This window comes from Phyllostomus hastatus, unplaced genomic scaffold (genome assembly GCF_019186645.2).
Source record: "Phyllostomus hastatus isolate PE091 unplaced genomic scaffold, TTU_PhHast_1.1 phas_contig_58, whole genome shotgun sequence".
In the NCBI taxonomy this organism is placed as follows: domain Eukaryota; kingdom Metazoa; phylum Chordata; class Mammalia; order Chiroptera; family Phyllostomidae; genus Phyllostomus; species Phyllostomus hastatus.
In genome coordinates this window covers 22,708,916-22,726,099 of record NW_025333916.1, presented here as the reverse complement: position 1 = coordinate 22,726,099, position 17,184 = coordinate 22,708,916, and positions in this window count along the sequence as shown.

Below are 17,184 nucleotides of genomic sequence, written 5' to 3'. Positions count from 1 at the left end.
TCTCCTTCCTCCTCTTTCTCTCTCTCTCTTTTTTTGAAAGAAGGTATTTAGGGTACTTAAGTAATTTACACTGGGGCAGTTACCATTGTATTGGCCCCTCCCCCCAAGCCTCCGTGTAGGGAAGGGATCCTTTTAGAGAAGTTTCCCGGGACACTTTGCTCACCAGTTTCCCTGGAGAGGTCTGGGAAGGATGTGGCTTTCCGTGTGACAACGGAGGGGCACTGAACCGTCTGGATCACCGACCTTCATTCTCATAAGGCTACTGCTGAACAAAACCTTTTGTTCAGTTGCGTCCAGTAATAAATATTTCATTCTAGATATAAACCTTAAGGAATAATTCCTAAGTATGAGCAGTTCTACTTGGGAGAAACTGATTCTTAGAAGATGAAATCTGTACTAATTTAGCATTTGGGGGAACAAAATTTGACATAGCAAAAATGTGAACGTTTTATGCCTTTTACACAAGCCATAATCCCCGTTGAAATCAGTATTGTGCCTGAAAGCAGAGCTCACGGGAGAAACTGCTCCAGTAGCTGAGCTGAAGCTGCAACCGATAATGTCCTGGGAGCTGCCACCATCACCAATCAGGTGGGCGGTGGTCTGATCTGCAGTGCTTGCCTCTTTCTACACCAGGCATTTATTGGTTTAAACTGCTCTTAAAAATTCTGTGCTTTTTTTCCTGAAAGGGTAATTATTCACATTTTAAAATTAGAACAGAGGGTAGATGGTCACGACTTCCTTCTGCTGTTATTTGTTTATAATGAGTAAGCTGAAACTTCTAGGTAGAATTAGTTTTAATCATTTTTGAGTTCTCATATATAGTCAAGAGCCCTTTTAATGGCTCTAAGTTGCAGTCTGTAATGAAGTATTTTACTTCTGTATGCTAGTAAACCTGAATCAGCTGTTACAAATACGACCTTCCGGTTAGGGAAGTCTATCCTATTCCCAGGGGTCTCCTGGGTATGCAGCCAAGCGGGACGCAGCCTGCCGGGAAGGGTCTGGGAGAGTGAAGGGGCGGCTGCGGGCCGGGAACCACAGGCCGCTCCGTCTGAACGATGCATCCTCGCTGTCCCACGAACGTCCCGGCGAAGGAAGATGGCATCTGAAAGCCCACCCGGCTACCTATACGTTTTTTTTTCTTTTTCCCTTATATGTGTTAACACTTTGTTTTAACAGAGGTGAAATTCATAAGCAGGCATACCTCGTTTTATTTGCTTTGCAGGTGTGTTTTTTTTACAAGTGAAGGTTTGTGGTTAACTCTTCATCAAGCAATTATATCAGAACCATTTCATCAATAGGCTCAGATGATGGTTAGCACTTTTTAGCAATGAAGTACTTTTTAAGATATGTACGTACATCTTTTAGACATGATGCCATCACACTTAGTAGACTGCAATATAGTGTAAACAGAATTTTATATACATTGGGAAATCAAGGCATTCGTGTGATTCCCCTCATGGCGATATCCCTTTAGTGCGGGAGCCTGGAGCTGACCCACAGTATCTACAAGGTATGCCTGACCCATAAAACTAACTGTTTTAAAGCTAACAATTCAGTGGCATTTAGTGCATTCACAGGTTGTGCAGCCACCACCGCTTTCTATTTCCAGAACATTCTTACTACTCCAAGATTAAAAACCCATTCCCCTGAAGCAGCCATGCCCCACTCTCTTCCCCCCTCCCCCCACTCCTCACCTACAGGCAAACACCAGTTTGCTTTCTGTTTCCATAGATTTACCTTTCTGGGATATTTCAGAGAAGTGGCATCATACACTGCGCAACCTTCCTCTCTGCCGCCTCCCGTGTGGCACAGTGTTTCTGCGAGTCAGCCGCACCGCGGCCGGTGTCAGCGCTTCACTTCTGTCCAGAGCTGAGCCATTACCCATTGTGTGCAAAGACCACAGTTTTGTTCATTTGTTTGTGGGTGGATCACCATTTGGGTTGCACTTGCCTTTTGGCTGTTGTGAATAGTGCAGCTACGAACATTCATGTTCAAGTACTTGTTGGAGAACCTGTTGTCAATTCTTTCGGATGTATACCTAGGGATGAAATCCCTGGATCCTATGTTAACTTCAGTTTGAGTTTTTGAGGAACCGAACATTGTTTTCCCCAAAGGTTGCACCTTTTTATATTCCCACCAGCAAAGTACAAGAATTCCAATTCTTCCACATCCGTACCAATACTTGTTTCTGCTTTTCAAAATTATTATTATTATGGCCACCCTAGTTAATATAAAGTGGTAACTCATGGTTTTGATTTCAATTCCTCTAATGACTAATGTCGAGAGTTTTCTCATGCGTTACTTTGAACATTATCAGAAGCATAAGAAATCTTCCTCTGGATTTTCCTCTTATGGCACTGGAAGCTGTGGTGACTCACTTTATAGAAAATAGTAGAGGAAGTCTGAGAATTCAAGGAAGACCACCCACACAAGATGGGTGGGGCAATGTACCCCTGCTTGTGAATTCTTTGTCCTCTGGGGTCAGTTAAGGGACTAACCCAATCAGCCAACTCAACTGAAACAAAAGCAGTTTCTGACAAGGTAAGGCCCCTTTGGTATTTCTTCAATTTGCAAGCTAAGGAGAAATGGGGCAGGCCCAGGGCAATGGGTTTCAGAGACTGAGAGCTGAGGGGAAGGCATGTGTTCATCCAGTTCCCCCCTGAGAGGGTGGAGTGGGGTGGGGAGGGGCAGGAGGAATTCAGGTGACGACTGTGACATCATTATGCGCTCTGACCCTTGGTCTTCTGATGTGGTTGCTGTGCAGGTGACAGAGGTTATGTGCATGATGGGTCTTCCCTAACGGGGCCGTCCCTCCAGGGCAGGCTATAGGGCAGGTTTTAGGACAGGAATGGACTGGGAGAGAGGAAATCAGCCTTGGAAAGTGGCCTTACCTGGGCAGGGGAGATGGTGGGTAGACAGGCTGGATTGTCAAGGATCCCAGGCAATAAGGACGAGGTTAACTGTTGAAAAAGTTGAATTGCTCGGTCCCCTTCTAGACTGGCCCAATGACTCCAGATCGCCAGGGCGGCGATGTTGACCTTGCAGGGAACCTGGGACACACTGCCTGTGGGCATGATAGGGAAACTGCAGAGGCGGCACCACCACGTGGGCTGGGTTATCTGGGTTGTGAGCTCCCTGTAATCGCTAGGGTTTCTGGAGAGTCCTGTTTACATGTCCCAGACTGTGCTAAGTGTCCTTGGGGTGAGAGACAGGTTCACAGTCAGCCTCCAGTGTGGATGGTGGCTTCACAGAGTCTCCACGTCCCAGCCTTCCAGGCAGCTCTGTTGGTGATTCAGGTGAGAGCCCCTGGCAGGTGGGAAACAAAGAGCTGTGTCACCTGCCCTTTCCCCTCTCACCTGGGGAGTCCTCCTGTGTTTCTCGAATGGAGCACCTTGAACTCATTTAATTAAGGAAGGCATGGTTTTGTCTTTGCTTCTTTGTGTCAGAAGACATCGAGACTGCTGCACGTCTACAGCTGGGGTCGTCAGTGACATTTGTTAAGACGATGCAGAGTGGAGGAAAACAGCTGGGTTAAAACGGAGAATGTCTTCCTTTCAGGGACTCCCAGCTCCAGGTGAACCCAGGTGAGGGTGTTCCCCCCATCAGTGTGGTGGGCTGGGCTCTGCCAGCTGCTATTCTGGACACAGAAAACCCGGATCCTCGAGCCTCTGCTGTGGGAGCTTCACCAAAGGAGAGAGAGGTCCGGAAGCACACTGTGGAGGAGGTGGGTGGGCCGGAGGGGAGAAATGTCCTCTGACTGCTGGCGGGGAACCATGCATGGCCAGTCAGCTGCAAGCTATGAGCCTCCTGGGATCTTACATACTTGGGATTCCTTGAGTATCATGCCTGCTGCCACCAACCTGAGTACCCCAACAGGAACAAAGCGGAGGACTTGGATGCAGCTTACCCTCATAAGGAATGCTTTGCGGGGAGGGTGGGGGGCGATTCCAGCTGGGTGGAGCATGTGACTGCTGGAAAAGACTGTCTGCCCTTCACCTCGCTGGGGAGGTGCCCCAGTATCCAGCTGAGGTGGGGCCAGTGTTGGGAGTGCGGAGTGACTGCATCCCCTCCCTCTCCAAGGGGGGAGGGTGTCAGAGAGCAATCCGATGAGGGTGGGAGGTGGGCAGTGACTAACCTACTTTGTGTTCTCCTGGAGGCTGCTCGGGTCTGAAGAAGCCAGAACTTGGGCAGGGTGTGTTTTGGGAAGTGGATGAGCCCCCACTGCTCTCCTGTGCACAATCACAAACAGGATATTTGCTTACAGGCCTTTGAATGAGCAAGTGAGTCCAGCCTACTGGTACCAGGTGGGCCAAATGGCTTATTTATTAGGGGTTTTCACAAAGGAGGAGGACTGTGCCTTTTCCACGACATCGAGGGGCCAGGACCCAATGTGATGGAAAGGTCCTGGGCCAGGCCCTGCCGGGCCTTCATTCTTCCTCAGACTCGGGGTCATCCCAGTGTCCCAAAGCCCACATAGGAAACAGCCATTCACCTGTCTGTCAAGTCCCCTAGGCCCGGCCAGGCCCTTTCTGCGGCACTCCAGCCTTCCTTCAGGCCCTTAGGCCTGTAACTGCCTCCCCATCTCCTTCCTCAGGCTCTGAAACTCTGCTCCTCCCTCAAGGTCCTCAGGCAGGAAAGTTGCTAGAAGCTGATCTGCTGCTCCATCTTTCTGCGAGGCTGGTGTTTCCCCCAGGGGCCTGCAGGGCGGGGTGAGGGTGCAGCCCTGACAGGTACACTGGCCAGCTGCTCCTCGGCTGTGTCCCCCGATGACTCCTGCCACTCTGTGAAAAGTAACAGGTCCCACGGGAAGAGCCTGGCAGAGCCTGATGTCCCCACGTGGCCTGTGTCCTTCACAGCTGTGCACTGGGCAGGGACTGTAGCACCCAGTCCCATCAGCCGTAGGTAGGTCATGGTTCTCCCATCCCTGCCCATTACTAGGGTGTCCTTTGGCCCCAGAAAGGAACGAGAATTACAGTCCAATTCCTATAAAGGTCTCCTCTTGCCATAGTAGATTGCTGGCTTTGGGATTCTTCTTTTCTTTGAATTACAATTTAATATTACTACTAATAAAATGACTGAGTACAGTAAAAGATGTTTTTAAGTTCTTCTAAATCCTTAAGATGTATCTCACTAAGCACATAGGTACAATTAGAGTATGTTGAAAGTCATTTAGTTAATTTGGTTTTCGTTGCTTCTATATTACTAATTTGAAATACAACTAGAGTCATGTATTTCTATTTACATTCAATATTAAGGTTTTGTTTTTTATTTAACACAGTGTAATTAATTCATTTTCTTTTTAAAATAATTTTTTATTTTTCAATTACAGTGGACACACAATTGTTTCCAGTGTACAACATAGTGATCAGACATTTATATAACTTACCACGTGGTCACCGTGAGACGTCTAGGACCTGTCAGCGAAAGAATGTCCAACCCAAGGAAAAGTCTTGTAAGAGTTTATTTGAGCCAAGCTGACAATTGCCAGGATGCCACATCTCAACAGGTTAAGAAAATGCTCTGGCAAATGGCAATTTGGCAGCTCATTTTATACATTCGAATCGAAGGAGAAGGCACTAGGGGGTCATGTGAAACCCACTGGTGATCGGTCAGGGAGGCAGGGACACAGCAAAGCGGGGAAACTCTGAGATCGGATAAAGAGGGAAGTGGGCAGACACGAGTTTCTTTCCCGTCAGTGGTCCGGGACCGCCGGCAGGCACAGTGCGCAGGGAAGGTCTGTGGGCAGCAAGAAACAGAGCGCTCTCGCGCCCTGGTGCCGGCCACTGTGCCTCGGAGGGGTCCGGAAAAGCACCCCACTGCGACCTTTCAGAGGTGTGTTACCCTAGGTGCGCAAAGACAGCAGACAAATTCAAAGTTAAAAATTACCTTTGTCGGGGAAGCTACCGCCCTAGGACTTGACTACCCAACATGACCTGCTTTTAGCTCTGAGTTTTCCTGTTCAGACCACCCTGGTGGTTCCTTTGGTCTCTGGGTTTGTAAGGGCCACCATGGGGGCCTCCCCTCAGCTTGTCAGGTTTAGTATGTGGCTTTTGCTGTTCACATATTTGTCTGACACCATAGTTATGACAGTATTCTTGACTATATTCCCTATGCTGTACTTTACAGCCCTGTGACTGTTTTCCTAAGTGGAATTTGCACATCTTAACCCTTTCCTGTTTTTCATCTTTCCCTCCACCCTGTTCCCATCTGGCAAACATCAGTTTGTTTTTTGATTCTATGAGTTTGTTTCTGTTTTATTTTTTTTAGACTCCATATGTAAGTAAAATCATATGGTATTTGTCTTTCCCTGACTTACTTCATTACCATAATATTCTCTAGGTCCATCCATGTTGTCGCAAGTGGCAAGATTTCACTCCTTTTCTTTTAATGGCTGAGTAATAGTCCATCATGTATATGTTTTACATCTTCATCTACTCACTTATCAACACTTAGTTTCCTTCCATACCTTGGCTATTGTTAATAATGCTACAATGAATGCAGGGATTTCAAATTAGTGTTTCAGGTTTCTTCAGATAAATACCCAGAAGAAGAATTGCTGAGTTCTTTGTCTCTTGCTATATAGCCTTTGTTTTAAAGTCTATTTTGTCTGTATAAGAATTGCTACCCCAGCTTTTCTGTGTGTTTTCATTTGCATTAGAAATATCTTTTTTCACCCCTTTAAGTCTGTGTGTCTTTTGATCTAAAGTGGCTTTCATATAGACAGCAAGTGTCTTGTTTTCTCATCCACTTGGCCACACTGTCTTTTATTCAGTCCAGTTACATTAAAGTAATTATTAATAGGTCTGTAGTTATTGCCATTTCCTTAAAAATTTTTTTTTTAGCCTTGGCTGGTGTGGCTCAGTGTTGAGTGCTGACTTGGGAACCAAAGGGTCACTGGTTTGATTCCTAGTTAGGGCACATGCCTGGGTTGAGGGCCAGGTCCCCAGCAGGGGGCGCTAGAGAGGCAACCACACATTGATATTTCTCTTCCCTCTCTCCCTCCCTTCCCTCTCTAAAAATAAATAAAATCTTGAATTTTAAAAAAATTTTAATATTTATTATTGTCTTTTATCCCCATTACCATTTATGCCCCTTACACCCCCCCATTCCTGCCATTTTATTTTTCATATTCCTGATCATTTTTTTCTTCTTTTACTTAAAGAAGATCCTTTAACATTTCTTATAATACTGGTTTGGTGGTGATGGACTTTAGCTTTTTCTTGTCTGGGAAGCTTTTTATATGTTCTTCAATTCTAAATGATATTGGGTTGGCCAAAAAAGTTCATTTTTTTTTCCACAAGATGGCTCTAATAGTGCTTAGTTTTCTTTAACTCCATTCAAAACAAATTTGTTAGATTGTATCATGACATCTGTCATATCAGCATGCACTTAGATTTATCAAAATAGGTGAATTTTTGGTAGGCCATTTTAATATTGAAGATTGAAGAAAATATACAACATTTTTGGCATATTATTCTTTATTATTTCAAGAAAGGTAAAAACACAAGTGAAATGCAAAATAAGATTTGTGCAGTGTAAGGAGAAGATGCTGTGACTGATTGAACGTGTCAAAGGTGGTGTGTGAAGTTTCATGCTGGAGATTTCTTGCTGGACAACACTCCATGGTTGCATAGACCAGCTGAAATTGATAGCAATCAAATTGAGACATTGAGAACAAGCAACATTATACCACACAGGAAATAGCTGACATACTCAAAATATCCAGATCAATAAATTTATTGGTGAAAATGAAAAAAGTATCTTTTATTTTACAGAAAAAACTAAACAAATTTTTTGGCCAACCCAATAGTTTTGCCAAGAGAGTAATTTTGGATGTAGGTCCTTGCTTTTCAACACTTTGAGTATTTTATGTCAATCCCTTCTGGCCTGCAACGTTTCCATTGAGAAATCAGCTGACGGTCTTACGGGAGCTCCTTAGTAGGTAACTGACTGCTTTTCTCTTACTGCTTTTAAGATTCTCTTTGTCTTTAACCTTTGGTATTTTAATTATGATGTGTCTTGATGGGGACCCCTTGGGTTCATCTTGTTTGGAATTCCATGCACTTTCTAGGCTTTTAAGTCTATTTTCTTTGCCAGGTGAGGGAAGTTTTCTGCTATTATTTCTTCAAATAGGTTTTCAGTCCCTTGCTCTCTTTCTTCTCCTTTTGGCACTCGTGTGATGTGAATGTTGGTAGGCATGAAGTTGTCCCAGAGGTCCCTGAAACTATCCTTATTTAAACTTTTTTTCTCTTTGCTGTTCTGATTGGGTGTTTTCTGCTAGCTTATCTTCCAAATTGCTTATTAGATCCTCTGCTTCATCTAATCTACTGATTCCCTCTAATGTATTCTTCATTTCAGTTATTGTATTTTTCATTTCTGACTGGTTCTTTTTATGTTTTCTATTTCCTTTATAATGTTTCCTATCTCTTGTTAAAGTTTTCACTGAGTTTTACTCTTCCTTGAAGTTCATTGGGCCTCCTTATAACCAGTGTTTTGAACTCTGCATCTAGTAGACTGCTTGTCTCCTTTTCTTTAGTTCTTTTTCTGGAGCTTTTTTGTTATTTCATTTGAGATATGTTTCTTTCTCTCCTCATTTTGGCTGCCTCCCTGTGTTTGTCTCTATATATTAGATAGATTTGCCATCTCTCCTTGTCTTAGTAGAGTGGCCTTATATAGTAGGTGTCCTGTGGGGCCCAGCGGTGCAGTCTTATACATGCATGTGCTCTGTGGGGAAGGAAGGGGCAGTGGTGCCATCTCCAAACACAGTTTGCCCAGGGGAAGATGCTCCAGCTCCTGATTCTCTGGAGGCCTGGTATAGGCTCCCACCTGGGAATTTCACCATGAGGTCAGCGGCCAATGAGAAGGCTCCTGTGTCAAGCAGGAAAGCTCGCAGAGCCCTGCATGGTGTTCGTTCTTCAAATGGAGTGGCAATGGGTCTCCCCAGCAGGAGTCCTAAAACCATGTGCAAAGTCCCTGGCTTAGCTACCTATTGCTGCCTAACAGTCTACCCTAAAATGAACATCCTCAAACAATAATGCACACATCATCTCACTTATTCCTGTGGGTCAGGAATTCACAAGCAGCTCCACCGGGTTGCTCTGACTTATGGTCTCCCGTAAGGTTGCAGTCCAGGTCTCTGGCTTGGCTTGACAGGGGCCCACTTCCGAGATGCTCACTCACAGCGCTGGCTGGCCATGCTGGCTGTTGGCAGGAGGCTTCAGTCCCTTCCCGTGGGGACAGCCACCGGGCTGCTGGAGTATCTTCACAACACAATGCCTGGCTTTCCTCAGAGCAAGAAATTTAACAGAAAGCAGCAAGGGGGAAGCTGCAGTGCTTTTTAGCATATAGTCTGGAAGTCACACATCATCATTTCTGCCACATTCTGTTTGTTAGGAGCACGTTACTAAGTCTGGCCCACACTCAAGGAGAGAGGAATTAACTCCTACCTTTTGAAGGGAGGTGCCTCAAATAATTTGTGGACATATTTAAAGATTGTCATAGTTCCTGAGGCCAGGATGCTTTTCCTCTTTTAACTGAAGGGCTGCTTGACCTCTGGGCTGTGGGGCACGTCCACGTCTCTGGTAGACCCAACGGTAAATCAGAGGAAGGTGTAGCCTCTTCCCAGGGGATAGCTGCCCCTCTCAGGAATCGACTCTCATCACACCTGCTTTCTTTTGACTCTGCTGTAATAGTGGGACTGGTTAAAATACAGATTACTGGGACTCAGCAAGGGATTCTATTTCATTGGGTTTGAGGGGTCAATGGATCTGCATTTTTACAACTATTTCAGATACAGTGAGCCCTTTGGCACTGGTCCAGGAAGATAAAATGGGGCCCTAGCTCTCCTAGCACTGTGCTTTTCTGTCACTCGACAGGTCTAACCCCGTCCCCCTGGGGCAGGTCGGATGGCACCACTGTGGCCCCCAGGGCACTCATCACTGCACGCGGCAGGGTGCAAGCACACCGCCGATCCCTGGTGGATGGTGGGTGGGTGGGTGAACTCATCAGCGATGGAGGCCCAGCTACCTTCACTGCAATGATCCCTTCACAGCAGCCAACATTCTCAACAGAACCTAACACATTGTTCTTGCCTCAAAATATTGAGATTTAACCTGACTCTCATGAAGTCTTTTGACCCAACTAATAGTTTATAGAAAATACAGGGAATCAGGGAATACATTATATAATACCTTGGGAAAATAACTAGATGAATTCAGAATCTGGGGAATCCAATAAGGTGACTGGCTGGGACTCTTGAAAGAGTCTGTCATGGTATCAGCGGGCGGGGGGAGGGGAGAGGACTGGGCCAAGGTGCTGTTCTAGATCAAGGCTCACCAAACCATGACCTGCAGGTCCGTTGCCTATTTTAGTGAACAGAATTGTATTAGCTTACCTATTGTCTATGGTTGCTTTGGTGCTGTGGTGTCATAGTTGGCAGACTGCAACAGAAAAAATGTAGTCCAGAAACCTAAAGTATTACTTGTCTTGCCCTTTCAGAAAAAACTTGCCTACCTGTGTTCTAAATTAAAAGACATATGCCACCCTTCTGCTTCCTTTGATGACAGAATAAGTAGTTGTGGCTAGCCCTTCTGCCATACATGATTATGGATAAAATATATGAAATAACTGTTTTCAGACATGAAGTAACTGGCAGCACAGGGCTGCCAATAAAAAGACAACCCAATTTCTAAAAGGGCAAATGTTTGAATCAACATCAAAAAAGTATATATACATAAACCCACACATACATATACATCTGAGCAATAAGTCCATAAAAAGATGCCCAACATCTCTTGTTATCAGTGACACACAAATTAAGACCACAGTGAGATACTGCTACATACCCAGTAAAAAAGCAAAAAAGTAAAACGATTGATAATATAAGCATTGGTGAGGATGTGGAGAAACTAGAACTCTCATATATTCCTGGTGAGAGTGTAAAACGTTACAAACACTTTGGGAAACAGTTTGGCAGTTTCTTATAAAGTTCAACATATACTTATTGCATAATCCAGTGACTCTACTCCTAAATTTTTGCCCAAGAAAAAAGAAGACGTATGTCCACAAGAAGGGTAGTACACGGATCTGTGTTCATAGTAGCTCTCATCACAACAGCCTGGAACTGGAAACAGGGCAGGCGTTCATCCGTGGGTGAGCGGGTAAACAAACTGGTATTTTCATGCAAGGGACTGTATAACTCCGCAGTAGAAAGGAAAAAACTACTCAACATATGCAACAACATAGATGAATCTCGGAAATATCATGCTGTGCAAAAGAAGTCAGACAAAAAGAATATAAACTGCACTATGGAATTTATGAAGTTTTTGACCAGGCAAAGCTACCAATAGTGGAAAAATTAGACCAATGGGTTGCCTAGACAGGGGTAAAGGGGTGACTTGTTGCTAAGGTGGCATGAGGGGACATTTTCTATATTTTTGATTGGGGTGGTTGTTGTAAGGGTACATATAATTTAAAACTCATCAAATTGTACACTTAAAATAGAAGCATTAAAATAAAATGTTAATTTTACTTCAGTAAGAAGTTTTAAAAAGACAAAGGAGAAATAATAACCAAAGGCAAAGTGTGAATCCCAACTGCATCCTGATTTAGTGAAAACAGATCTATAAAAGGTATTCTTAGGATGATTAGAAAATTCTGAATATGGTCTGGCTATTAGATAGCATTACAGAATTATTGCCAGTGGTCTCCGGCATGATCATATGATTACTGTTGGGTAGGAGCATATCCTCATTCTTAGGAGATGTGTACTAAAATACTTAGAATTAAATGTCATGATGTCTACAACTTACTTTTAAGTGGTTTGTTAAGAACAAAAATGTGTATAGAAATACACACAGAGATGAAACAAATCTGGCAGATATTAGTAACTGTTGAAGAAAGTAGGGGGTATATTTTCATTGTACTTTCAACTTTTCTGACTTTTCAACTTTTCCCACCAAGTTTCTTCTTTTAATATTTTTTAAAAGATTTTATTTAGTTAGTTGTTTTTGGAGAGAAGGGAGGGAGAAAGAGGGAGAGAAGCATCAATGTGTGACAGTTACATTGATTGGTTGCCTCTCACAGGCCCCCAGGTGAGGACCTGGCCCACAGCCCAGGCATGTGCCCTGACTGGGAATCAAACCAGCAACCTTTGGGTTCGCAGGTCAGCACTCAATCCACTGAGCCACACCAACCAGGGCATCCCACCGACTTTCTGTAATAATAATAATAATTGGGGGAAGAAAAGTTAATTTTGAGGTGTTATGGCTCACTGTAAAGTCTACAAATTGTTCCATAGGAGAGGACCCTTATGAAGACATAGTTGGAGTTATTACTTTTTTTCCCAATTCTTCTAAATGTGTGTGTGCTTTTGAGCAGAATCCAAGGAAAGAGGAACATTACCTGGTTGCAGTTCTGCTGACCTCTGCCTCCCTTGGCTGCTGGCTGGGGCAGGGAGGCTCTCCAGATGCGTTGTGTCAGAACACCAGGGCTGGGGCCACGTCTCTGCTGCCCTTGGAGGAGGGAGGTGAATGGTTAACCATTGCCCGCCCTTCACGTCAGAGTGTTCTCTGAACCTGCCCAGGTTGTTCCCAGGCTGAATTCTGCCAGCCAAGCTGAAAGTCTCATAACAAAGGCACAGATGAGACAACGCCCAGGTAGCCCTGTTTGCTAAAGAGTGAAAATCAGCCCTGACTGGGTGGCTCAGAAGGTTGGGGCATCATCCTGCAAATGAAAAGGTCACTGGTTGAAGTCCCTATCAGAGCACATGCCTGGGTTGTGGGCCAGGTCCCCCGTTGGGGGCATGTCAGAGAACTGATTGATGTTTTTCTCACATATCGATGTTTCTCTCCCTCTCCAATGCCTCCCTTTCCCTCTCTCTAAAAATAAATGGATAAAATCTTGTAAAAAATAAATAAAGAATAAAAACCAGGTATACATGGGAACCTTACAGAAAATTACATTTTTGCATAAAAATGTCTCCCCTCACACCACAAACTCACTGATACTGGAGACGCTGCCCAGAGCCCAGGGCAGGTGAGGTCTTGAATATGATGAGGGAAGGGTAAGAAATCCTGAGCGCTTCCTCTGGAAGGGGCACCTGTGGCAGGTCAGGACAAAGCCAGTGAAGGGAGGTGGCTCCAATCTGAGTTGAGGCGGGAGGAGAGAGTGAAGCTGGCACCTTGACCAGGGAAGGAACTGAGTTCGAGACGCACGTGTGGTAGACCATGCGAGATATTACAGAAACATCCCCAAAGTTCAGGGCTGAAAAGAAGTCCACTGGACATGGCTGCTCATGGGCTTGGGGAGCAGGGGCACAGTAGCTTCCTGGGAGTGCTTAGGAATTGCACAGGAGGGGAGGAAATGGAGGCAGAGACACACATGATGTTTTAAGAAGTTTGGTGCAACGGCGATGACTGTGGAAGAGGAGGGGAGGGGTTTTAGTGTTTGGAAACCTGAGTGTACCTGAGACTGTGTGGAGAGGCTGGCACTGGGGAGACAGGCTAGTTCAGAGAGGAAAGAAGACAGGATGTGCTCATACCCGGCGGCAGGTTAGCAAGAAGAGACTTGTCTGAGATGGAGGGAGTGAAAGAGGTAGGCAGAGAGGTGGGGGTGCACCGAAGTCCTGGGTGAGATCCTAGCACCACCCAGCTAGATGTGCATTCGACGTTCACACCTTTAGAAATAAGAGTGACTATATTTACCACCGTAGTGCAGTTTTGAAAGTTGCTAAGAGAATAAATCTTAAAAGTTCTCATCACAAGAAAAATTTTGTGACCATACATGGTGACAGAGGTTAACTGGACGTACTGTGATGATCACTTCATGATATATACAAATATCAAATCATTATGTAGTACACCTGGAACTAATATAATGTTTTGTCAATTATACCTCAGAAAAATAAAGAACCTCATTTTATGTAGCTGTAGATCCAGGCTTACTTGTAATCACAGCTGATTCAGGAAGAAAATCAGAAGGGAAAGAGGGGAATAAAGAAACTGACAAACGTGTGGGGAGTCTGAGATAATGAGGAAGGTGGAGCCACAAAGTGATTGACAGGCATGGAAAGGTGTCAAAGCAGAGAAACATACAAAGAAGAAATCACCTAAAACCCCACCAAGAGATGGCCAGTTAGGTCGCACACAGTGACCCCACTATGGGAACGCAGACTCAGCGAGTCCCCTTGGGTGAATCATTAACTTTCATGGGGCATCACCCTCCTCATGGGTGTTTTCAGTTTATCACAGCTGCTCTCTTGCATCTCTAGGGAGAAGTCACATGGTCTGTAGCCATTACCTCCAGTTCAAGTATTTTGATCTTATACATCTGTTTTAAAAATGTTTCTAACTTGGCTGGGACACATTCTCATTGGGAGGAGACCGGCAAGGCAGGTGGATCAACATATGTTTTATAAACGTTGAGTGACCTCCTCTATGGTAAGCATCATCTTAGTTCCCATACAGACACAAAAATGAATTAAAGGGTCTCTGTGCCTGAGGCTCGTGGTTCAGGACGCAGGCCGTAGGCTGCAGCAGTGAGCATGCTCTCGTGGGGTGTGGCTGGTTGCATAGTTTTGGGGCTCAGAGGTAGTGATTATCTGGAGGGGGGTGCTGAGTACCAGACTGGGCTTTTTCTGCTTGAAGAAACACACCAGTGTGGGAAACCATACTGTCTTCTGAGCATTGACCCTAATTAAAAATCATTTCACCGCATAATGGACATCACAGAGATAAGCACACTTACCAAAGGAGACCAGATGGTTCCTGGGTGTGCTGGAGAACACACCTAGGTGTGCATCCTCAGCAGTGTGTGCCTTTTCCATGGTGTTTGCTCTGCTGGAATGCCTTTCCCTGCATCCAATAGCTACCAAAATGCTACCACCCCATGTACCTTTCTTTCCTGGTCCTCTCAGTCAAAATCAACACTCCTTTTCCTACACTATAAAAGTGTGTGTTTAAAAATAAACTCATGAGCTCTGGCTGGTGTGGCTCAGTGGATTGCGTGCCGGCCTGTGAATGAAGGGGTCGCTGGTTCGATTCCCGGTCAGAGCATGTTCCTGGGTTGAGGACTAGGTTCCCAGTAGGGGGTGCTTGAGAGGCAATCACACATTGATGTTTCTCTCCCTCTCTTTTTCCCTCGCTTCCCCTCTCTAAAAATAAATTAAAATCTTTTAAAGAAATAAACTAATGAGCAAAATAGAACCAGAGACAAGGACACAGGGAACAGACTGACAGCTGCCAGAGGAAAGGGGGTGGGAGATAATGGTGGAAAGAAGGGGAAGGAACTAGTCAACATGTATGAATAACCCATGGACATGGACAACAGGGTGGGGATGGACTGTGGGAGCAGGGGTGAGGTGGGACGGAGGAGGGCAAAGGGGGGGAAGTTGGGACAACTGTAATAAATTAAACAAGAATAAAATAAAGTGAATACAAATATAAACATGTGTTTAACTTTGTTGTCATTCATATTTTTTACTATCCTGCAGTAGTTTGTGAGTTACATGTAAGTTCTCCCTACTCTAGTACAAACTCCTTGACCATGGGAACCAGGTCGTATTCCACACTTGGTGCACATCCTGGGTCAATGAACATTAAGTGAAAGATTGAGTAAATGAATGAATGTGAGATAAGCCTTGAGTACACACAGAAAGGTCTGGAAGCCAATCCCAGTACAGCACATTACTAGAAAGAATGCACTCTGATTAGTAGCCAGTTGCATAAAATTACACATAGATTTCAATCAATGATGCACAACTGTTATTTACTTACCCTGGGAGAAGCCTGTCCAGGTTGGGATCCCCAGAAACAGCCTTGTCCACGTGATGTGTTGGCGAAGTGCTCTCAGGGAAAACTAGCGAGAGAAGGAGGAGGGGTGGGGCACACTAAGCAAGGATGTGTCTCAGTGAAAGACCAGGGTCAGCCTGACCCCCGAGCACTGGAGCATGCGTCGCACCATGGAGTTGGTGCTCCATGAAGCAAGAGGGCCAGCCTCTGCACCCCCACGGCAGCTGGACAGGGGCTGCGGTTCCCTTGGGGGTGGGCATAATTCTCTAGGAGAGAAGCTCCCATTGGCCAAGGGCAATGTTCTGGGTTGGGAACAGCTGCAAGCCATTAGCAGCCTAGCTACAGCGTGGGAGCCAGGGCTTGGTTAAGGAAATCCAGGCAAGGATTTCCAGTCCACTTAGAGTTCATCCCTGATGATCGCCAGGTGCTCCCCTCCCTAGTCTCCCTTTTTTTTCCCCTTTTCTCCTGCTTAGCTAGCCCCGCAGGGTCCCAGTTCCAACCAAGTGGTACCACAGCTGGTGCCACTGAAGGAGCCACAAGGCATTCACGTAGCTAGTGGTCCCTCAAGGCTCAGGTATGGTTCTGCGGGGAGGCACACCCTTGTAGAAACAGACATTTCAGCCACTAATGATATCCACCTGCCACACTGTAACCTTAAAAAGTCCTTCAGCTGAAAGAGCTCTTCCCACCAGTGGTGAGGAGGTCAGGGAATGCGGGGAACACAGCAGACTCTACATTCACCATGTAAAGATGCTACCTTAGAATTTCCCCTAATTGCTAAAAAAAGATGATTGTTCCTGCAACCTGTGACACTGGCTAGGATTCAGTTCAAGTAGCTAAAACACACAGACCCCAAAGTGTTCATCAGACAAGATAGATGTGTGTTTGTCTCCCACAAAAACAGGTGGCTGTGGGCTGGAGAGGTGGCTCTGCTCCATGAGGCTGTCCAGGGACCAGGGACTGGGGACCAGGGACCAGGACCAAGAGCCAGTCTGCATTGTTGCCCTGCCATTCTCAACAGGAAGCTTCATCACACAGTCGGTTACAGCTGCCCTGGCTCCCACGGTTGCATCTGCATTGCAGCCAGGGGAGGGAGAGAAAGCCAGAGAGGCCCCTTCCTCTTATTTGCTTGTTTATTTGTTTGTTCACTCGTTCTACTGAGGTAAAATACACCCTGGAATGCAACTTAACGTTTTGACCATTTTCAAGGGCATAGTTCAGTGACATTAAGGACATCAGTCCATGTCTAGAACTTTGCTTATTTCTTTTATGGGCATGGTCCAAAAGTGGCATGTATCACTTCTACCCACCTCCCATTGGCCAGAAATTAGTCCTATGGCTACTCCTGTCTGAAAGGGACATTGGAATTCAATGTGTTCTCTACCCGGATGATGTG